At 63.7% G+C, this 23,093-nt stretch overlaps 1 long non-coding RNA gene across 1 annotated transcript; it reads right to left on the bottom strand.

Annotated features, from left to right (window-relative positions):
- Positions 1–19,937: 19,937 nt before the first annotated feature.
- On the bottom strand, positions 19,938–21,079 carry LOC138846761 (uncharacterized). Its single transcript, XR_011384300.2, has 2 exons — positions 20,826–21,079; positions 19,938–20,175 (listed from the first exon to the last, which is right to left on the bottom strand). It is a non-coding gene; the product is annotated as an uncharacterized LOC138846761 (long non-coding RNA).
- Positions 21,080–23,093: the final 2,014 nt, after the last annotated feature.

Below are 23,093 nucleotides of genomic sequence, written 5' to 3'. Positions count from 1 at the left end.
TCTGACCTAAAATGCCCAGGGCACAAGTGGACAGCCGCCCACCACAGACAGGCTGGGAAACCCCAGCTGGAGAGAGGACGGAGCCAGCAGGTGGCAGGCGACCGCTCCCCCACGCTGGGCTCCGCCGGCCCCAGTGATGTGAGCTGCTGTGGCGGGGTTCAGGTATGAGAAAGCAGTGTGTGGCTCAGCGGGCTAAGCTGCTGCCTGCAGTGCCTCCCACGTGCCTCCCCGTCAGAGTGCTGGTTCAAGTCCTGGCTGCTCCGCTTCCAATCCAGCTCCCTTCTGTGGCCTGGGAAAGTAATGGAGGATGGCCCAAGTGCTTGGGTTCCTGCACCCATGTGGGAGACTGTGAAGAAGCTCCTGGCTCCTGGCTTCGGATCAGCGCAGCTCTGGCCAAGCTGTGGCCATCTGAGGAGTGAACCAGCGGATGGAAGCCCTCTCTCTCTCTCTCTCTCTCTCTCTCTCTCTGCCTCTGCCTCTCTGTAACTCTGCTTTTCAAATAAATAAATAAATAAATCTTAAAAATAATAGACATCCCTCCCCTTTTGAACTCTATAGGCTATGTATGATGGCTGAAGCAAAAAGCACACGCATGTGCCGTGGCTCTCGATACGTGTACAGGAAATAGCTAAGGCAGGTTTGTTGCTACAAGGGAGGTAAAAGGACTTAGACGAAGCGAGGTCTCTGCATTCAGTCAGACTGGTCATTGTTGGCCCTGCTCCACCGCCGTAGGTCACACAGCATGAAACAGAGTGACCACTGGAGTAGGGGACACGGCCTGCGCCAGTCAGTGACACCTACACCCTGAGAAATGTGCCGCAGATGCGTCCATCGCGGTGGGGACGTCACGGGACACACTTCCATAACCCAGATGGTGCAGCCCACGCAGGCCTAGGCTGCGTGGGCTGCGGATGGATGCGCATCTTCCTATCCTTACACGATAGGTGAGCCGAAGTGGAATTTCAAGCAGTGCTTAAGGGATCCACAGGAAAGCAGCAGGAAAAAGCAAAAAAACAAACTAAAACAGAAACCAAAGTGGCAGACGTAAGGCCCAGCGTTTCAGTAACTACATTAAACGTAAGTGGCCTAAATATCCAGTTAAAATACAGAGATTGGGAGGTGATTTCTTAAATATCCCAAATATAACTAAAAAAAAACTCACTTCAAAGATAACATTATAAATAGGTTGCAGAAACAGACAAGAAATACTGTTCAAAATTAATCAAAAAAAGCAAAAATGTGTCCATATTACATAAAGCAGGCATCAGAGCAAAGACTGTGGCCACAGAGACAGGACACAGCGACAGAAGGGTCACGACCCTGAGGAGTGGGCGTCCAGCCTATGGGAAAGCCCTGCGCCACCCACGTGCCACACCAGAATGCTTGTGCTGGGTTCCCAGCGCGGACTCCATTTCCAACCCCCGATAGTGAAAACCCTGGGGGCAGTGGTCAAGGCTCCTGTAATTGGGCTCCTGCCTCCCACAGGGAGACCGGGCCGAGTTCCTGGCTCCCGGCCTGGGCTCTGGGTCAGCCCCAGCTGAAAAGGGTGAATCATCAAGTGGGCGCTCGCTCTCTCCCTCTCTCTCTCTCTCGCGCTCTCGCTCTGGCTCTCGCTGTCACTCTCTCGCTCTCTGCCCCTCTCTCCTCTGTGTCTCTCTCCCCTCCCTCCAGTCTCCCTCTCAAGTACATAAATACAAACTTTAAGAATTATTTTTGAAGCACTAAGCAGATAAAGCAAATCTAGCACACATGCAGGGAACAACAGAGCTTCAAACATAACAGCAAAACCTGCCAGAACAGTCGGAGACGACACTGTGCCCTCAACAACGGCTCCAGCCACAGTCGGAGACAACACCGTGTTCTCAACAACGGCTCCAGCCACAGTCAGAGACAACACCGTGCCCTCAACAACGGCTCCAGCCACAGCCGGTGACGACACTGTGCCCTCAACAACAGCTCCAGCCATAGTCGGAGATGACACCATATTCTCAACAACGGCTCCAGCCACAGTCGGAGACAACACCATGTTCTCAACAACGGCTCCAGCCACAGTCGGAGACGACACCGTGCTCTCAACAATGGCTCCAGCCACAGTCGGAGACAAAACCGTGTTCTCAACAACGGCTCCAGCCAGTCGGAGACAACACCGTGCCCTCAACAATGGCTCCAGCCACAGTCGGAGACAACATCGTGCCCTCAACAACAGCTCCAGCCACAGCCGGTGACAACACTGTGCCCTCAACAGCTCCAGCCACAATCGGAGATGACACTGTGCTCTCAACAATGGGTCCAGCCACAGTCGGAGATTACACCGTGCTCGCAACAGCTCCAGCCACAGTCAGAGACAACACTGTGCTCTCAACAACAGCTCCAGCCACAGTTGGAGACAATACCGTGCCCTCAACAGCTCCAGCCACAGTTGGAGATGACACCGTGCTCTCAACAACGGCTCCAGCCACAGTCAGAGAGGGAGACGACACCGTGCCCTCAACAACGGCTCCAGCCACAGTCAGAGAGGGAGACGACACCGTGCCCTCAACAACGGCTCCAGCCACAGTCAGAGACAACACCGTGCCCTCAACAGCTCCAGCCACAGTCGGAAACAACACCGTGCTCTCAACAACGGCTCCAGCCACAGTCAGAGAGGGAGACGACACCGTGCCCTCAACAACGGCTCCAGCCACAGTCAGAGACAACACCGTGCCCTCAACAGCTCCAGCCACAGTCGGAGACAACACCGTGCCCTCAACAATGGCTCCAGCCACAGTCAGAGAGGGAGACGACACCGTGCCCTCAACAACGGCTCCAGCCACAGTCAGAGACAACACCGTGCCCTCAACAGCTCCAGCCACAGTCGGAGACAACACCGTGCCCTCAACAACAGCTCCAGCCACAGTCAGAGACAACACCGTGCCCTCAACAATGGCTCCAGCCACAGTCGGAGACGACACCATGCCCTCAACAACAGCTCCAGCCACAGTCGGAGAGGGAGACGACACCATGCCCTCAACAGCTCCAGCCACAGTCGGAGAGGGAGACGACACCATGCCCTCAACAGCTCCAGCCACAGTCGGAGACAACACCGTGCTCTCAACAGCTCCAGCCACAGTCGGAGACAACACCGTGCTCTCAACAACGGCTCCAGCCACAGTCAGAGAGGGAGACGACACCGTGCCCTCAACAACGGCTCCAGCCACAGTCAGAGACAACACCGTGCCCTCAACAATGGCTCCAGCCACAGTCGGAGACAACACCATGCTCTCAACAATAGCTCCAGCCACAGCCGGTGACGACACTGTGCCCTCAACAGCTCCAGCCACAGTTGGAGACGACACCGTGCCCTCAACAGCTCCAGCCACAGTCGGAGACAACACCGTGCCCTCAACAACGGCTCCAGCCACAGTCGGAGAGGGAGACGACACCGTGCCCTCAACAACGGCTCCAGCCACAGTCGGAGACAACACCGTGCCCTCAACAACGGCTCCAGCCACAGTCGGAGAGGGAGACGACACCGTGCCCTCAACAACGGCTCCAGCCACAGTCGGAGACAACACCGTGCTCTCAACAACGGCTCCAGCCACAGTCGGAGAGGGAGACGACACCGTGCCCTCAACAACAGCTCCAGCCACAGTCGGAGAGGGAGACGACACCGTGCCCTCAACAGCTCCAGCCACAGTCGGAGACAACACCGTGCTCTCAACAACGGCTCCAGCCACAGTCGGAGAGGGAGACGACACCGTGCCCTCACAATGGAGGGAAGCACGAGACGGACAGCCAGCGGGGCCGTAGGAGAGTTCAGGGAGCCAGACCCCAGCAGGCTCTGCCCGGCATTCAGAGACCACTGCACCTGACGGCCCTGTGTGCTCACAGCACGGGGACCAGAATCGGCCCCGTCCTGGCCTGAAGCACGCCCTGAGTTGAAAGACGTGGAAGCAGGTAGGGCTGCTCTCTGGCCATCAGGGCCAGGTGAGAGGCTGCAAGCTGCCTCCCAAAGGCTGGAGCTGGGCTGGGGTCCAGGCCCCCCGCCAGGTGTGCCTGGTGCTGGCCGTCCCGGCAGAGCAAGAAGGTAAGCAGGGCACTCGAGGGTACACGGGTCGGGGGGCAGACACTGGAGCGCCCCGTGTGCAGACGGCGGGATTGTGCACGCAAAGTCCCAGTGGGTCTACGGAGCCTCTCCCAGGACTTGTAGGTGAGCCCAGGGCCACAGGATGCAAGAGCAGGACACAGACAGCAAACTGCACCGAGATGTGTCCACTAAAGATACCACGGGGTCTACACTCGCCCAGAAACAAAGTTGTTGGGGCAGCAATGCCAGCATCCATACTGGAGTCCGGCTGAAGCCCCTGGCAGCTCCCTGCTGTGGCCTGGGAAAGCAGTGGAAGACGGCCCACGTGCTTGGGCCCCTGCACCTGCATGGGAGAGGCACGTGGAGTTCTTGGCTCCCGGCTTCAGCCTGGCCCAGATCTGGCTATTGTGGCTACTTGGGGAGGAACCAGCTGACAGAGGATCTCTCTCTCTCTCTCTCTCTCTCTCTCTCTCTCTCCCCCTCTCTCCCTCTCTCCCTCAATCCCTCAATCCCTCTCTCTCTCTCTCCCTCTCTCCCTCTCTCTCTCCCTCTCTCCCTCTCTCTCTATCCCTCTCTTTCTCTCCCTCCCTCTCTCTCTCTCCCCCTCTCTCTCTGTCTCTCCCTCTCCCTCTCTCTCTCTCTCTCCCTCCCTCTCTCTCTCTCCCTCCCTCTCTCTCTCTCCCTTCTCCCTCTCTCTCTGTCTCTCCCTCTATCCCTCTCTCTCCCTCTCCCTCTTCCTCTCTCCCTCTCTGTCTCTCCCTCCCTCTCTCTCTCCCTCTCCCTCTCTCCCTCTCTCTCCCTCTCTCTCCCTCCCTCTTTCTCTCCCTCTCTCTCTCGCCCTCCCTCTCTCTCTCTCTCTCGCCCTCCCAGCCTTTCTCCCTTTCTCTCTGTCACTCTTTCAAATAAATAAATAAATCTTAAAAAAAAAAAAAAGTCAGCCCGAGCCCCACACCTTGGACAAAATCAACTCTGCATGGATTGGAGATTTAAATAGGAAATGCCAAATTATACAACTTTTGTTAAAAATAAGAGGAAATCTTATTTTTAATAAAAACAAGATTTTTATTTTTACTAAAAGTCTCTAAGATGAGGCAAAGAATTCTCAGAGTTAACACAAGGTGTGGCGCTTGGTGCGGCAGCTAAGCCACTACTCTGACGGCGGAGAGCCTGGTTCGAGTCCCAGCCACTCCACTTCTGAGCCCACTTCCTGCTCACACGCACCCTGGGGGGCGGCAGTGATGGCTCAAGTGCTTGGGTCCCTGCCACCCACACAGGAGCCCTGGACCGGGATCCGGGCTCCTGGCTTCGGCCTGGCCCAGCCGTGGTGGTCTCGGGCATTTAGGGAGTGAACCACTGGATGGAAGATCTCGCTCCGTCCATCTCGATCTTTTTCTCTCTGTGCGTGTTTCTCTGCCCTTCAAATAAAATAAACTTGAAATTCATAAATATTTTTCTAAAGATTCAGATTAACGTAATAACAGAATCCAGAACAGAAAAAATCAATATGTAGGATTTCAGAGTTTAGGATTTTTTCTGTGCCTGATGAGGAATGAAAACCCAAACTCCTGCCTAGGAGACAGCACAGGTGCGCTTGGCATCCACAGAGTCTGTTTTGTTTTTTAGATTTTATTTATTTATTTGAGAGGTAGAGTTGGAGAAGGGGAGACAGAGAGAGAGAGAGAGAGAGAGAGAGGCCTTCCATCTGCTGGTTCACTCCAGAAATGGCTGTGACACCTGGAGCTGGGCTGACTGAAGTCAGGAGCCAGGAGCCTCTTCCGGGTCTCCCCTGTGGGGGCAGGGGCCCGAGGACCTGGGCCATCGTCTCCTGCTTTCCCAGGTGCATCAGCAGGGAGCTGGATGGGAAGTGGAGCAGCCGGGACTTGAACCGGCATCCATATGGAGTGCTGGCACTGCAGGCTGGCTGCGCGTACCCAATGCAGCCTCGGTGCTGTGTGCACAGTTGCTGGGCGGTGCTGTGTGGGGAGTGATGGCAGGGAAGTCTGCGTGCTCGGAAGAGCTGCGGGTTTTCTCCCGAATGTTTTCCGTCCGTGGCTGGTTGAATGGAAGGAGCAGGATCCCAGCTGCCGAGGCCGGCCGTGTCTGCACACCCCTAACGGGTCACCCAGGAAGAGCCTGTGCCTGGAGGACATGAAGGATTCTGGGGCTGGGGCTGTGGTCAGAGGGCTGAGCGCCACCAGGCCGCTATACTGGAGCTACTGTTCGAGTCCCGGCTGCTCCACTTCCCATCCAGCTCCCTGCTAACATGCCTGGGAAGGCAGTGGAAGACGGCCCAGGTCCTTGGGCCCCTGCACCCACAGGGGAGACCTGGATGGAGCTCCTGGCTCCTGGCTTCAACCTGGCCCAGCCCTAGTGAGCCAGCGATGGAACCTCTCTCTCTCTCTCTCTCTCTCTCTCTCTCTCTCTCTCTCTGACTTGCAAGTCAATAAATCTTTTTTTTTTTTTTAATTCTCAAACTGCAACAGTTGTGAAAATAAGGAATCCAATCCAAAAACGGGCAAAGCTCACACAGGGACGTTACAGAGGCGGCTCTGCGGATGGCCCGGCCCGGGGTGCGGCCAGAGCCGGGCAGCCGTCCCCCCGGCTATCAGACAGCTCCAGCAGGCTCCCACCGAAGCACCAGCGCACGCTGGCGAGGAGGCAGAGAAACCGGCCCCCTCGCAACTGTTTGGTGTTTCTCAAAAAACTGGACCTGGACTTCCCAGGTGGCCCTGCATCGCCCACCTCGGCTGATCCCGGGGAAATTAAAGCACGCGTCCTGCGGGGAGCGGGTTAAGCCACCACCAGCAGTGCTGGGGGAACAGCTTCCTCCAGGCCCTGAGCTCAGAGCTGGGGGTCCCCAGGGCCCCGCCTCCGGCCCAGGCCTCCCTGGTCCTGTTCGTTGATGACGCCGTCCCACCCAGGGCACCCCTGGCCCAGCACCCCCGCGGCTGGGGCCTCCCCGGCGCCCCGTGGACTGCGCGTGGCACCCGGCTCTGCCGTTCCAGCCAGAATCCTCCTGGCCACACAGACGCTCCAGGACTCGGGATTAGCAGCTCGGCGGCACGTGGCGTGGGGGTGGGGAGCCGTGCGCAGGATTTATTTGTGTATGGGGGAATGAGAGATGCGGTTTAATCAAGGAACTTAATCCAGAGTTCAAAGCTTGCGTGTAGTCATCTCTCGCCATCTGAAAGCGGGTGTGTGGGGGAGGGGACGCGGCGGCCGGAATCGGGGTGTCCCCGAGACAGCGCCCCCTCTTCCCACCCCAGCACCCCAGATCTCCATCCGTCCCGAATTCCCGGCTTCCCGGGACCTGGCGCTTGCTGTGGACGGAGCAGAGTTGAAGTGAGCACTGAGCGGGACTTTCACAGCCCGCCGCCCGCGTCAGAGACCGAGGGGCGCTGGGGGCCAGGCCCGGCCTGGGCACGGGGGCGGATGCACAGGGGCCACGGGCTCGGCCTGGAGAAGAGCTCGTTCTAGCCGTCAGCCCCGGGGCTGGGGCGCCTGAGCGGAGCCAGGGCCCGCGGGTGCTCGGAGCCGGGTGGCCGAGGGTGGCCGAGGGTGGCCCTGCGGCAGGAGCCACCTCCCAAGGGAGCTGGAGGTGAGTCTGAGGTGCGGGGGAGGGGTGGGGGCGTCAACTTGGGAAGCACAGGGGGGCGAGGCCGGGCGCTCGTCCCCAGGCACGGAGTGAACCTAAAATACAGGAAGCCCCCAGCGCACAGTCCCCTCTCCTCCCTCCCTCCCTCTCTCTCTCTCTCTCTCCCTCCCTCTCTCTCTCTCTCTCTCTCTGCAGCCCCAGCAGCCTGGAAGCCAGGTGGAGCCTGGCTGGGCTTGGCTGGCCTTGACCGTGGTGCCCAGGCCGGAACGGCGGTTCCTCTGCTCATCAGCGGCCCTCGGAGGACCCAGAAGCCTGCGAGGACAGCACTCGCTGCACCGGGCTCCAGGCCCCACCCCCCCGCGGCGAGTGACCACGCCCTTCCCCAAGCACCCCAGCGGCCGTGCTGGGCCCCGGCTGTCCAAGCACGTGGCGCCCTCAGCAGACGCCCTGAGACCCCGGCTGGGGAGAGAAGGCGCCCGCCCACGGTCTCAGGGGCAGCGCCCTGGGACCGCCCAGCCACCTGCCTGTCCCCACCTCTGGAATTTGCCTGCAGGACCGGGAGTCGGCTCAGTCCGAGGCTCCGGGCCGGGAACTCTGCCTCCCAACAGGTGTGCCTGGAAACGATGTTGCTGAATACATGAGCTGCACAGCAAGGCTGCTGCAAACCTCCAGGGCGCACAGCAGGCACCGATCTGCACACAGCAGGCACCGATCTGCACACAGCAGGCACCGATCTGCACACAGTAGGCACCAATCTGCACACACGTGCTCTCCCGCTGTGGGACCTGCTGCCGCGTGAGGCCTCTCCGACCCTTGGCTTCGCGCCTGAGACCCCCCTGCCCGGCTCTGCCCTGGAAGGGTGCGTCTGAACACAGCGAGGCCTGGCACAGTCCGTGCTGTTGTTCAAGAACGAAAAACTCAAAAAGGCCTCCTGGGGCAGGCGCCCGGCCAAGCCACTAGGATGCCCATAAAGGGCCGGCGCTGTGGCAAAGCTGGTTAAGCCACCGGCTGCAGCCATATGGGCGCCGGTTTGAATCCCGGCTGCTCCACTTCCGATCCAGCTCCCTGCTGATGCGCCTGGGAAAGCAGCGGAGAACGGACCAAGTGCTTGGGCCCCTGCACCCGCGTGGGAGACCTGGGAGAAGCTCCGGATTTGGCCTGGCCCAGCTCTGCCGCTGCAGCCATCTGGGGAGTGAACCAGCAGGTGGAAGACCTCTCTCCCCCACCCTCCTCCCTCCCTGTTACTCAAACTTTCAAACAAATCAATAATCAATCTCTTTTTAAAAAAAGATGCTCATTAAGAGGCTCACATCCATGTCGAAGTTCCTGGTTCAGGTCCGGGCTCAGCCTCCTGCTGACGCAGCCCCAGGACGCACTGGTGACGGCTCACGGACTCGGGTCCCGGCCACCGCCGGGGAGACCTGGGTGGAGTTACTGGCTCCCAGCTCTGCACTGGCCTGTGGGTGGGCTCTCTCTCTCTGCCTCTCCCCTTCTCTCACTCCCTCTTAAATAAAATATAATTTAGACAAAGTTTTGAAGAGGCAGGCCCTTGGCGCCATGGTGAAGACGCCCACGCCCCACACTGAGCGCCCAGGTTCAAGTCCGAGCCCCACGCCCAGTTCTGTCGCCGGGGAGGCAGCCGTGAGGGCTCAGGTGGTTGGGCTCTGGCCCCCGAGGCGGGACACCTGCCTTGAGTCGCCCACTCCTGGCTTTGACCAGGCCCGGTCCTGGCTTCTGCAGACATCTGGGGAGTGAACCAGCAGATGGGAGATAGCTCGCTCTCGCTCTCTCTGCCTTTCAAATAAATTTTTTTTTTTTTTTGACAGGCAGAGTGGACAGTGAGAGAGAGACAGAGAGAGAAAGGTCTTCCTTTGCCGTTGGTTCACCCTCCAATGGCCGCCGCTGCAGCCGGCGCACCGCGCTGATCCTGGCAGGAGCCAGGAGCCAGGTGCTTCTCCTGGTCTCCCATGGGGTGCAGGGCCCAAGCACCTGGGCCATCCTCCACTGCACTCCCTGGCCACAACAGAGGGCTGGCCTGGAAGAGGGGCAACCGGGACAGAATCCGGCGCCCCAACCGGGACTAGAACCCGGTGTGCCGGCGCCGCAAGGTGGAGGATTAGCCTATTGAGCCACGGCGCCGGCTTCAAATAAATTTTTAAAATTTTAAAGATGTTTATTTTTGGAGCTGGCCCTATGGCACAGAGGGTTAAAGCCCCGGCCTGCAGTGCCAGCTCCCATGTGGGTACCGGTTCGAGTCCCGCCTGCTCCACTTCTGATCCAGCTCCCTGTTAAAGCGCCTGGGAAAGCAACAGAGGATGGCCCGGGTGCTTGGGCCCCTGCTCCCGCGTGGGAGACCCGGATGGAGCTCCTGGCTCCTGGCTTCAGTCCAGAGCAGCCGCAGCCGTTGTGGCCGTTTGGGGAATGAACCAGCACACAGAAGACTCTCTCTCTCCCTCCCTCTCTCTCTCTCTCTCTCTCTGCCTTTCAAATAGATAAATAAATCTTTAAAAGAAGAAATAAAGAAACGAAAAAGAAAGCTACAAGCAGACAGCAGCCGTGGCACGGCGGGGTTAGACAGGGCGCGTGCTCGGACGGGAGGAACAGAGGCGGCAAACAAACCCGGGACGCTGCCCCTCCGAGCCCAGGGTCCCCGTGGAGCCGTGGCCGTGGTCGGAGAGCGCTTTGTTGAATGAAGGAACGAGTGGGATCGATGTGAGGTTAATAAAACTGTCCAGAAAGCACTGCCCAGCCTCAGAGGGAATAAGAGGAGAAAGGCAGGGCCTGCCCCCCCACCCCACTCCCCCCACCCCCGGTCGCGGCAGGAGCTGGCGCTCTGGAGCTCACCACAATTAGTGCCTGCCCCTCCCCTCCTGCAGGGCTGCCAGGCCCCCCGCCGAGCGTGGCAGGAGCCATCAGCTGGAGCTTCCGACACCCCAGCCCCATTTCACAGCCCACCCGGCCCCCAGAAGGTGCACACTCCCGGCTCGCCCAGGGGGCCGAGGCAGGGGGCTCAGCGGCTGTGCCCCTGCTGCCCCCTCTCCTGTGTGTCCTCGGGCGAGCAGCTTCCCCCCTCTGAGCCGGGGCTCTGCTGGACTCTCCCCCCCGCCCCAGGTGTGGGGCTCCTGGCTCAGACCTGGATATCAGGAGAGAACCTGGGGCACCGCCCAGCAGGCAGCCCAATGGGTGTCAAGGGAGGCCCTGGGTCTCGGGGGTCTTTGAGCTCAGACCCAGAGAAAAGGCCAGAACCCCCCACCGTCCCCGCCCCCAGCACAGGTGCGGTGAGACGGGGCACCCAGCTCCCGTGCCCTGAAAACGCCCTTAGCCCAACGGGGCAGCTCGGAAGCATGCGGTGGTCTCATGAGAGCCTATAACCAGGGATCACACACACGTGGGGGCTGAGACCACCCCCAGCTCGGGGCGCACAGTGGGAGGCAGGGGAGGTTGGCACCCGAGGCCCCTCCTCGCCCGCAGCCTGGATGTTGGCGCCTCCTGGGACCTCCCTAAGTGGTGATGGGCTTGCAGCCGGCGCTGTGGCGCAGCGGGTAAAGCTGCCACCTGCAGCACCCGCATCCCATATGGGCGCCGGTTCCTGTCCCGGCTGCTCCACTTCCCAAACAGCTCCCTGCTCTGGCCTGGGAAAGCAGTAGAAGGTGGCCCACGTGCTTGGGCCCCTGCACCCGCGTGGGAGACCTGGAGGACGCGCCTGGCTCCTGGCTTTGGCCTGGCCCAGCCCTGGCCATTGCAGCCATCTGGGGAGGGAACCAGCAGATGGAAGTCTCTCTCTCTCTCTCTCTCTCTCTCTCTCTCTCTCTCTGTTTGTAACTCTGCTTTTCAGATAAATAAAAATAAATCTTAAAAAGAAAAGAGGGGAGATGATGGGGTTGCGGGCGCTGGCTGAGACCAGGCAGGGCCCCTCCCGCCGCACCCACCCCAGCAGGCCAGCGGGGCCTCTGGCCGCCTGGGCCACCCCCATCCCTGGACAGGAGAAGCTAACACCCCCAGGACACCCCAGCTCCAGCCGGGTTCCCACACTGCCTGCCCCTCCTGCCTCCCCTCTCCTCCCTCCCCTCTCCTCCCTCCCCACTGTACTTTACCCTCTGCCCCCACCCCTGCCCACTGCTGGCCAAGGCCCCTTCAGGGTCAGACCCAGGATGAGGCCGGAGCCACATCAGTGAGGGTGCGGCTCCTGCCTCCCACACAGACACCCAGGTCCTGAGCTCCTTCCTGGCCCCGCCCTGATGCTCTGCCCAAGTACAGCCAGGACCCCGCACCAGGAGCCTCCAGGGAGGTCCCCCCTCCCCCCAGCAGTGTGGGCGCCAGGAATTTGTTAGCCCGGCCAGGCCCTGTGCGCCCTCAGGTTTAACCAGAGCCCGCAGGGGCTGCACCTGGAGCTCTGCAGGCCCCTCCCTCTCCCTGCAGCCTTGAACGCGGGTGGCCCTGGTTCGGCTTCCCCGCGATGCCCGAGCAGGGCCCTTGCCAGCACTCCTTTCCCCTCCAAATGAGGGCGGGTGGCGGCCAGCGGGGCACTGGGGGGGCTGGGCCTCGCTGCAGCCTGGCGGGAGGAGTGTTCGGAGCCTGCCGGGGGGGCTGGGAGACCCCGGGCGGCCAGCGGGGCACTGGGGGGCAGTAATTGTCCCTTCCCACTCCCCCACGGCGTCTTCGTCTGCCAGCAAGTTGAGGGTCCCAAATGTCCCTGGGGGTGGCCCCCAGAGCCCTGACCCCAGCTGAGCCAGGCTCCCGGGTTGGGGGGCCCTTCCTCCCTGACCACAGAGCATGCAGAAGCCTCAGAACAGAGAGAGGTAGAGCGAGAGCAAAAGAGAGAGAGAAAGAGAGAGAGAGGTCTTTCATCCTCTGGTTCACTCCCCAAATGGCTGCAAGGGCCGGAGCCGGGCCGAGCCAAAACCAGGAGGGAGCTTCCTCCGGGTCTGGCACGTGGGTGCAGGGGCCCAAGGACTTGGCCATCACGCGCTGTGCCCCCAGGCGCATTGGCAGGGAGCTGGGCGGGAAGTAGCGCGGCTCTGTGTCTCCGCGCGGACGCGCCGCAAAGCCAGTGGGAGGCTAAGAAAGCCGTGCCCCCTGCTTCACCCACTAGGGACCCCTGAGAGGGAGGGGCTGGAGCCAGCGCTGCTGTGACCCAGGCACCTGCGGCTCTACCAGCCCCGCCTTCCACCTCCCTTCTGATTCCATCAGCAACCTACCACAGGGAGGGTGGGCGTGTGCCCTGGGCCAGCCGGACAGAGGGATGGAGGGCGACAGCCTGGGCCCGCAGGTGGGTGACCCGCGCACCCCACCCCACGCCACCCAGTGCCTCGGCCTCCCCGGGGCAGGACAGCTGGGGGGCGGGGAGCAGCCAGGAGGAGAGGATCAACCCAAGGCACCATGGGACAGGCAGGCCGCATGGGTGGGGAGTGGGGGGAGGGGCTACAGCCTGCCCCTCCCCCAGGAGGCAGAGAGCTTTGGGGACAAGGCCACGGACAGGCCGTCCTCTGCCGCTGGAGCAAATGTGGCACAAGACACATCCAAGGTGATGACTGGATCACACAGGCCCCCGCGCACCTGCGCCGGCCTCAGGTGGGCCTGCGCGGCCGCTCACCGCAACCCCCTCTTGCCTTCGACGACATCCACTAACACGACCGCGTCTGGAAGGGAACGTCTCGGCGCCGTTAGGGTGCCGCGAAGATCACGCACCACAGAGGGAAGCCAAACCGCAGCTCAGCTAAAATCAGCCACGTTATCACACTCTGCCGCCGTGGTGGCCTGCCCGCAGCTGCTCCCCCAAAACTACTCATGCGTTTACCCGAGAGGCTGAGACAGGGCGCCAGCCCCCCAAATGCCTGCAGCCGCCGGGCGGGCGGAGCCAAACCTGGGAGCCAGGAACCCCATCCAGGAGCCACTGCTGGGGCCACGCCCAGGCCCTCTGAGGCAGGGTGGGGTGAATGGGGGGGGCCCTAACTCTCTCCCGTAGCCAAGGGCAAGGCCCCCAGCACCCAGCGGGAAGGGAGACACCTGCGTGGGGTGTGGTCTGTGTGACCCTAGGGTCACCATCTCCCAGGTCACAGTGGCTGCCCACATGGCAGGGGACCCCGCAGGCTGGTGAGCCCGGGGCTGGGGCTCCCGGGAGGGAGGGGCCAAACTCTGAGTGCTGACCGGCACTGGCCCTTCCCTCGGGTCTGCCGCATCGCTGGTCCCGGGACACCCAAGCCCACCCCAGGGCCCCGCCCAGGGTCCCCTCTGGCCACTCTGCTTCCTGCAAATGCCACACCCTCTCCCCAAGGCCCCTCCCCGGGGATGTCCTCCAGGCTTGGCCTCCCTCGCTTACCCCCACCCGCCTCTGAAGCCTGCTTGCCGGTCCTCGGTGGCCTCTGCCGGGCGCTGTCTCACTGACCACCGCCCCCTTCCCTGGGCAGCGCTTGGCCACGCCCCAAATCCTTGAGGCCCCGCCTCCACGCCCCACCATCACCGCCCCCCTATGCCTATAATCCCACATGCCTGAAGTGCGATGGTGAGTCCCCCAGAGGGAAGGCTGAGTTAAGGGACAGGGAAGGTGCCAGGCTGGCCCCCACCCGTCCCCTGGGCCGGATGTGGCAAGGGTGGAGGTGACGGCTCAGCGGCACGAGGACCGGCAGCCGCGGTCACACGCCCGTGACACCGTGGCCCAGGTGACCCGCAGCTCTCGGGGTACAGACACGCAGGCTGGTGGCACTTGTCCCATGTGCAAATCTGTCTCCCAGCCCAGGGCTCCCTGCCTGCGGGCGTGGGCGGGGCAGTGAGGCCCCACAGCTGGCCCCAGAGCCACCGGGCGGGCGCCAGAGAGGCCGGGGCACCTGCAGAGACCCAGCCGAGGCCTGGCGGGGGAGGCGGAGGCGCCAGGAACCAGGTTGCACTGAGCGGGCTCCTGGAGGCCGCTGGCAGAGCGAATCCGCGGGGGCGCCCAGCCCTTTGGGACAGTGGCCTGGCCAGCAGCAGGGGGCAGGCCCCGTGCAAGCCTGCAGACCCCTTGCCACGTCCTCACGCACCCGAGAGGCACAGGGCCCCAGACCCCACCCCAGGGCAGAGCTGTGGGCTCCCTGGGCAGAGAGCAGGGCAGAACGCCCAGGTCAGCCGGGCCATCACCGCCGGCCACGAGAGTGCCCTCTCCCAAAACTCCAGGGCTCCAGGACTGATGAGGAGACAGGACAGGGCGGTGGCGAGAGCAGGGCCTTAGCGCCCCCGGACCGGGGTTCGGACTCCAGCCCCACCCCATCCCAGCTGGGCAGTTCTTGCCTTCGCTAAGCCTCAGTTTTCCCGTCTGCAAAATGGGCTCAGTATTGGCACCAACCAAGCAGGGTTTCGGGAGTGCACACCCCAGGAGGCTGCAGGTGATGGCTCGGGTGGGCGGCTCCCTGCCCCCACGCGGGAGACCTGCACTGCGATCCGGCTTCTGGCTCCAGCCCCAGCTCAGGGGGAGACAGAGAGACAGAGAGCGAGCGCGCGCAGGCCAGCACTGGGCCACGCGGGAGCTCAGTCCAGGTCTCCCACGTGGGGGCAGGGATCCAACGACTTCATCACCTCCCGTGGGGGTGGATGGACAGTGCGGGAAGCCGGAACTGGGGCGGAGCTGAGAACTGAGCCCAGGCGCCGGGGTCCAGCACGTGGGCATCTCCGCCGGTGCCTGCACCACGGGGCGAGCACCCACCCCGGCCTGGGAACCCACCTGTGACCGCCCGCCGAGTCAGACCCCTCCCCTCCCGCACCGCACAGCGTGGCCCCTGCCCCGCCCCCCGCCCCGCCCCAAGCCCCAGGGCCTCTGCAGTCCGCCCAGCCCCCTCCCCCATCTGCAGTTCCCCGCCCCCGGCCCAGCTGGAATGCACCCCCTTCCACAAGCTCCCTCGACCCCACCAGCCAGAGAGCCACCTCCCCCCGTCCCGCCCGGCACCCAGGGACCCTGCCGCCCCTGTTGTCCCCCACAGGACCCCTCCAAGACGCAGGCTCCACCCTGGCAGAGGCTGAAGGACTTCCAGGAGCCTCCACGCACCCGCGGGTGGGGCGCTGGCCGCAGAGGCCCCGCCCACAGCAGGGACGCCTCGGGCAGGTGCGGGCGGCTCGGCAGGGCTGCGGTCCGTGCACAGGACCAGGGCCCGCCGGGTAACGGCGTTCAGTGCGTCCTCCGTGGGCAGCCACCACCAAACTGAACCAGAACCCCCTGACCTGACCGTCCCCCGCTTCCAGGACTGCCCCCACCTGCTGGACTGAAGGGGCTCCCCTGAGCGGGGTGGGGGGGCAGTTAGGAGCTTGATCCCTGGGGTCAGTCTGAGCCACCTGGGTTCAGATCCCCAAGGCCGGTCCCTCCCTCGCCAGCTGTGTGGCCTTGGGTAAGTGTCTCCACGTCTCTGTTTTCTCATTTGTGAAGGAGACAGAGCTGCTGTGCCTGGGGCGTAACAGGTCCTCCCACAGGAGCTGCACTGCCCCAGACCCCTCTCCAGGCCTGGCCCCATGGCCCTGACTCTTCAGCTCCCAGCAGGCCCCGGGGCAGTGAGACCTTCAACAGCCAACTCTGTGCAAATCTTGGTTGGATGCAAGAGGGGTGTGGCCAGATGGGCTCCCTGAGCCCCGCCCACAACTGGGGAGATGAAAGTGGGGGGATTGGGGTCCCTCCCCCCCAGGAGAACCCAGCTCGGAGGCTGAACACCTGGAGGAGGTGGGTGTGGCCAGTGCAGGCCCAGGCAGGGCGGGACCTGCAGGGCCCAGGCTGGGCTCCAGTGCCGGGGCCTCCCATCCCATCTGTCACCGACTCAGGCATCCAGTGTGTGCCGGACACGGGGCTGGGGACACAGCCCCTGCTCACGGGGCACGGGGGGCGGGGCAGGCGGGGGAGCCGTGGTCAGGCCTGGGGGGCCCAGCAGGGACTCGGGTCTTCCTCCCAGGCTGAGACGCCCCTGCCTGGGGGCTGCTGTGTCCCTAAGGGGAGCCAGGGCCTGGCCGGGACCTGGGAAGGGGCCGGGGCAGTGCGCTTCCAGGACAGAGTGGGGAGCGGAGCGCCGGGCTGCGGGACCAGCCCCAGCGTTTGGCCCTGAGAGAGGAAGGCACAGGGCTCCCACTTCCCATGGGAGGAGCAGATTTGGGGGCTGGAGGGTGGGGGGCGTGTTGGGTTGGAGGAGCCAGGAGCTGTGGCTTGGGAGGTGATGCAGGGGCCGGGAATCCGGGGAGGGGCTGGCTGTGAGTGGGAGCCTGGGAAGTGAACCCAGCAGTCCCCAGGAAGTGGAGGAGGTCCCCCTCCCCGCCCCGGGAGGGGGGAGGGGAGCAGGGACCAGGGTGGGGGGGTGGGCGGGGCCAGGAGCCGCAGTGAGCCGGCCAGGCTAACAGCGCCAGCTCTGGCAGCCAGGGCACAAGCCCCAGCAGGGTGGGCATCGTGGGGACGGAGGGCACCTGGACCGCCCTTCCCAGGGAACAAGCTGGGAGGGGCTGGGGTAGGTGGGGCTGGAGGGGCTGGCGGGTCACCGGGTGAGTGTTTAGAGTAAGGAGACCTTGCTGCACACTACCACACCCTGGTGGGGACGGCCGGGGCTGGGGAGTGGGGCCAGGTGGCTGGCTGGGAGTGTCGCCTAGGAGGAAGTGGCCCGAGGTGCACGAGGCCCCGGACAGGAGCCATCAGCAGATGTGCCTGGGAGTGGGGACCCTCAGCTGAGAGCCGGCGGGGTAGACCAGGCTGGGCTTGAGAGAGGGCCTCGAGCTGACCGGAGACGGCAGAGGTTGGCAGCAGGGGGGTTGGGGTGGGGAGCCCAGACAGGTGGCGGAAGGCTGAGGGCCAGGAGGGCTTTTTCGCCTGGGGGCTGGAGCACAGCGGCCGCTCGGAGCCCCCACCAGGGCCTGGGTTCGCAGGGCCGATGGAGGGGTACAGGGTGGGCAGGGGGTCGGGCACAGGACTGGGCTGGAACTGAGCCAAGGTCACCGGCAGCCCTGACCTTCCGATGGGGGAAGGGGACCGGGAGGACCACAGGGCAGGCCCAGGTGAGGGAGGGAGGCGGGCAGGGGCTGCCTGGGGTCTGAGCTGCACCCGGGGCTGGGGGCTGCCTCCTCTGCCCGGCGCCCACCGTCCTTCCCCCAGTCCCCGTGACCCTGATCCTGGAGGGACCTCCTTGAGTGCACTCACAGCCCCGGGACCCACCCCCCGCAGCAGTGTCTCCGAGGCTCGCCCACGCACCTAGACTGATTCTCCGCTGTGTGGCTGGGGAGACCTGGCTCTGTGCGTCCCCCATAGACGCCGGGGCCGCCTCCAAGGGAGCCGTGCTGCCGCGGCCACGCTGGGATGCGGCCGGCGTCCCGGCTTTCGGTTCCCCTGGGTCTACACAGAGAGGTGGGGTGGCTGGGTCACAGGGTTGGCCACTCCGGGTCTGCTCTTGGAGGATGCCACGCCACCCACCACGCCACCCGCCACGGCACCCGCCACGGCACATCCACTCCGGCAGAACACAAGTGTTCCCATTTCTCCACGTCTTGCCTACACTTGCTGTTTCCTGGGTTTTTCTCTCCCTTTCCTGGTGGCCATTCATTGTCAAAGTTCTTGGACAAAGGTCTCCCCATGGCCAAGCAAGGGCATCCCAGGCAGAAGGGTCAGCTACAGAGGAGCCGGGGACGGACAGGGCTGAGACAGGGACAGCAGGTGACATGCGTGTGGCCGAAGCGCGGGTGTCACCGGCCCCGGGGGGAAGGGAGAAAGGGCCTGGGACGGGACTGACCCCCAGGGAACTACACTGAGGCGTCCTTGCAGGAGTGCGGAGCGGCTGAGCGGGCAGAGGTCGGAGGAGGCACTCGCCAGCTGGGCTGCGCTCAGAACGGCCTGCGGTGGAGAGGACACCCGGCTCCTGTCCCCGCGATGCTCTCGGTCGGCCGCCCGGGTCGCCATCACCCCCACGCGCTCGCCAGGCGGGCCTGTGGCTGGCCCATTTTATGGAGGCAGAAACAGAGGCTCAGAGAGCATGGGTGGGGGAAGGGGTGGCTCCCAAGGCGGGGGGGGGGGGGTGTTCCAGGTAATGATGCCCCCACCCCCGCAGGCGCACCCAGCAGACAAGCTGGTGATGGCCGGACGCTGGCGTCTACACCAGGGAGGGCGTGCGGGAGGCTGCAGGCCAAGGCAACGGAAGTTCTGGAAGGTGGCAGGTGTGAATGGTGGTGCTCCCAGCTGTGATTCAACCTCATACAAAATCGCGTCATCACGAACAGTGGGAACGGCAGAGGTGCGAGATGGACGTGGCTCCGCCATCCTGGAGCTGTGTCCTGCTGGGTGTCATGGACAGGAAACCTGCCGCCACCAGCACAGGGGCCACCGGTCTGGGGCCTTGGGGACAGCTTCCCTGATGAGCGGTGTCCACGCTGAGACCCGGAGCACATGGCAGCTGCCCGTGTCCCACAGACGGAGAGCGATGAGTGGCCGGGAGGTACCCGGAGCCCAGGGTTCCAGGCTGAGCCTCCGAAGGGCAAGGAAAGTCGAGCTGAACACCAAGAGCGTTGGAACAGGCGCCAAATGTTTGCAACATTTCCCGCTCCTAGGGCAGTCTCTCTCCCTCTCCTTTCTCTCCCTCTCTCTCTCCCTCCCTCCCTCTCCCCTCTCTCTCCCTCTCTCCCTCCCTCTCTCTCTCCCTCTCCCTCTCCCTCCCTCCCTCTCTCTCTCCCTCTCCCCCTCTCCCTCTCCCCTCTCTCCCTCCCTCTCTCTCTTCCCCTCTCTCTCCCCCCCCATCTCTCTCCCTCTCCCTCTCCCCCTCTCTCTCCCCCCTCTCTCCCTCTCCCTCTCCCCCTCTCTCTCCCCCTCTCTCTCTTCCTCTCCCTCTCTCTCCCTCCCTCTCTCTTCCTTTCCCTCTCTCTCCCTCTCCCTCTCTCTCCCTCTCCCTCCCTCTCTCTCTCCCTCCCTCTCTCTCTCTCCCTCCCTCCCCCCCCCTCACACACACACACATCTGAGACCCTCCGGGAAGTGCCATCACCTATACCTCCGTCCCCCAACAACCAGAGCTTGTCTTGGGGTGGGAGCCTGCAGGGGCGGGGGGGGGCGTGATGGCCTGGGCAGGAGGGAGAACAGCCCGGTCAGGAGCAGTGCAGCCTGACCAGGGCCACAGGTGACTCCAGCATTCTCACCGTGCTGCTATCCAAGGCAACTCCCAGAGGCCGGGGGGGTGGTGATCTCCACTCCCCTGGCCGCGGGTACCCAGGCTCCTTCCAGTGAGGGACGTGGCTGCCCCCTCGGGTCTTGGGGTCCCTCACTGGCTCCTTCATCTCATCCAGAGAAGAGTGTGGAGGCTCAATGGGTTTTTTCTTTTTGAAGATTTATTTATTTATTTGAAAGGCAGTGTTACAGAGAAGCAGAGGCAGAAAGAGACAGAGAGAGGTCTTCCATTCACTGGTTCACTCCCCAAATGGCCGCAACAGCTGGAGCTGTGCCGATCCGAAGCCAGGAGCCAGGAGCTTCCTCTGGGTCTCCCACGCGGGTGCCAGGGCCCAAGGACTTGGGCCATCTTCTACTGCTGTCCCAGGCCATAGCAGAGAGCTGGATCGGAAGTAGAGCAGCTGGGACTTGAACCGGCTCCCATATGGGATGCCGGCACTGCAGGTGGCGGCTGTACCCACTACACCACAGCAGCGGCCGGCTCAGTGGATTTAAGGAGCCTAGCCCAGAAGTAGGGGACATCACTTTCCCCCGCGTTCCATTGGTCAGGGCTCAGTCATGTGACATTCTGCCCGCCGGGGATCCTGGGAAATGTAGTCCAGCGCACAGAAACGCAGACCTGCGGAACCCACAGCCTCCGGCCCGCAGCCGCCCTGGGACAGGGCCACCTCGGGGGTGACCGTGCAGCTCTGCAGCACTCTGCCTGCCTACTGACTTGCCTCGTCCACATTCCCTGGAATAAACAGGGAGGAAACGCCTGTCCTTTAATGACCCGCAGGGCGCCCTGGGCGGGGCTCACGCCCTCTGTCTCCGCCCAGCGGGGCCGCTGCCCACGCGCCCTGCACGGCAGACATCTCTCTCAGGGCGCTGGAGGCCGGAAGGTCGCGACCACGGCTCCACTTTCGGGCCCCACCCCACAGTGGAGGGGACGAGGCGGCTCCCTGGGGCCCCCATCCCACCCACGGGGTCTCCCCCCCACCTCTCCCAGGCCCCATCTCCTAGGACCCTCGCCTCGGGGCTTTGCTCCCCACCTGGGAATGGTGGGGGGCACCGCAGCACCCCCCGGAGACTCGGTTTCCACATCTGTAACGGAAATCAAAGCGCACGTCGCAGGGAGCAGCCGGGTGGATGGAGGAGCAGACAGCGCGGCTGGGTCCACGGCGGGGCGCACGGCCGCGCGCTCCTTTCTGGCCTCCACACGGCCTCTTGCCGGCGCGTGCCCACCCCCCACGCCCCGGCCTCGCCTGGTTCCCATGCGTAGCCTCCTGCTGACTCTGCACTCCGGTTCAGACAGGGGCAACCATCGAATGTCCACGGACAGTCACTCCCTCTGCCCCTCCTGCCCCCCCCCCGGGGTGGCCGCCCAGTTCCAGGCCCCTCCCACTGCGGGCACGCTCCAGCTGCCATCCGTCCCCTCTCTGTCCCAGGTCACCTACTTCCCCTCCCTGTCTAGGGATTCTGCTCCCCACCCACCCCGGGCATAAACCTGGCTCCTCCCCGCTATCCGTCACCCATCACTGCGCATCTCCCCTGCTGTCGTCGGCCACGGCCCCGGCCCCGCCCCCTTGTGACAACACACACCTGCTGTGTCCACTTCTCCCAGAACCCACTCCTCCTGCTCACCGGCCCACCGCCTTCCTGCTGCACCCCAGGGTCCGCCTCCGAGCCCCGCCCGCCATCACTCCCTACCCCAGGACCTGGGGCTCAGCACAGTGGGAAGTGGTGTGGTTATGGATGTCATCAGTGCAGACTAGGTCCAACCCGGGTGGGGGGCTTGAGCCCCCTGAGCAGGGGACAGAGACACACGGGGAGGAGGGCACGCAGTGGCAGAGCCAGAGACGGGAGTGACCAGCTGCAAGCCAGGGGCCCCCAGGATGGGCCCCCCACCCACCCCAGGAGCCGGAGGAGGCAGGGCGGCTCCGCCCAGCGAGAGGGCAGGGCCCTCACTCACCTGACCTTGGACTGGCAGCTCCCGGACGGTGAGACGGCACAGCTCTGTGGTCTCAACCCGAGTCAGTGGTCATTTGTTCCAGCAGCCCCGGGAGGCTTCTGCAGGCCCCTCCTCCTCTCCACCAACCCCTCCCCCGCCCTCGCTGGGGCTCCCTTGCAGTCTGGGGGTGCTCATCGCAGCCTCAGTACCTGTGGCCACCTCCGCCTGGCTGCCCCTCCTCCCCGTCCCCACCCACTGCAGAGCGTCTTGCCTGTGTCCTGCAGGACCCTGGCCGGTCTCCACCCACCTCAATCCTCACAGCAGCCAGAGGGCTCCCAACTCAGAGCCGTCCTGGAAAAGGCTACAGCCGCAAGGCCTCCCCGCTCTGCTCCCCAAGCCGCCACCTCCGCCCTGGCTGCCTCGCTGTCCCCAACTCCCGCCTGGCTGCCTCTGTACTTACTGCTCCGTCTGGTGACCGCTGCCCCCCCGCCCCATGTCCCCGCCACCCCAGATGTCCCCGTGACACGCCCATCACACCCCATCCCTCAAGTCTGCACTGGAATTTGACCTTAAAATAATTTTATTTATTTGAGAGGCAGAATGATAGGAGGCAGGTTGGCAGAGATGTCTCATGCCCAGGTTGGCCCCCCCAGAGCCAGGGCTGGCCAGGCCGACGCCAGGAACAAACTCCATCCGGGTCTCCCGCGGGTGGCAGGGAGCCGGCTCTGGAGCCATCACTGCTCCTTCCCAGGACACACGTGAGCAGGCAGCCGGAGCCCGGAGTGCAGCTGGGTGTGCACCCCAGCACCGCACCCACTGCGGGAGGCGCCGTCCCAGGCGGCTCCTTAAATACCAGGCCTTTTCCCAAGGGGTCTCTCAGCCACCTTATTTTACACCACAAGCCACCTCCGAGGGGCGCCCTGTGCCCGTCCCCCATGGTGCCTGTCCATCAGCCCTGCTGCACTTGGAGGAGACCGGGCCGGCTTTCCCTGTCCCATCCCCTCGACTGCCCGTGGGGTGCCCTCTGTCCTGCGGGTCCCCGTGCTTGGCCGTGCCTGGCGCCAAGTGCTGCCGGGAGCAGGGTAACCAGTGGGTGGGCGCGTGAGCGAGACCGAAGCTGGATGATATGGGCGGGGGGGGGGGCACAAACTCCCTCCCTGCGTGAAAGCTGGGCTGGGGGCCCCCGAAGGGCTTAGGGTCAATTCCGAGCCCACCAAGCCGGCTTCCAGTCAGAGTTGGACGAGGCACCCCTGCTGTTGCTTCTCTGTCCTGCAGCCACTGCGCCCACCCCGGCCGCCGACCGGACGTGGCGTCCCCCAGTCTAAGCCCGGCCGTCGGCCACCCTCCCAGGCCCCATGGTACTGCTGGG

The sequence above is a fragment of the Oryctolagus cuniculus genome, chromosome 1 (assembly GCF_051225735.1).
Source record: "Oryctolagus cuniculus isolate XC-2025 breed Fujian yellow rabbit chromosome 1, ASM5122573v1, whole genome shotgun sequence".
Classification (NCBI taxonomy): Eukaryota; Metazoa; Chordata; class Mammalia; order Lagomorpha; family Leporidae; genus Oryctolagus; species Oryctolagus cuniculus.
Note: the sequence above shows the minus strand (reverse complement) of the source record. Positions and strands in the feature narration are given on the sequence as shown.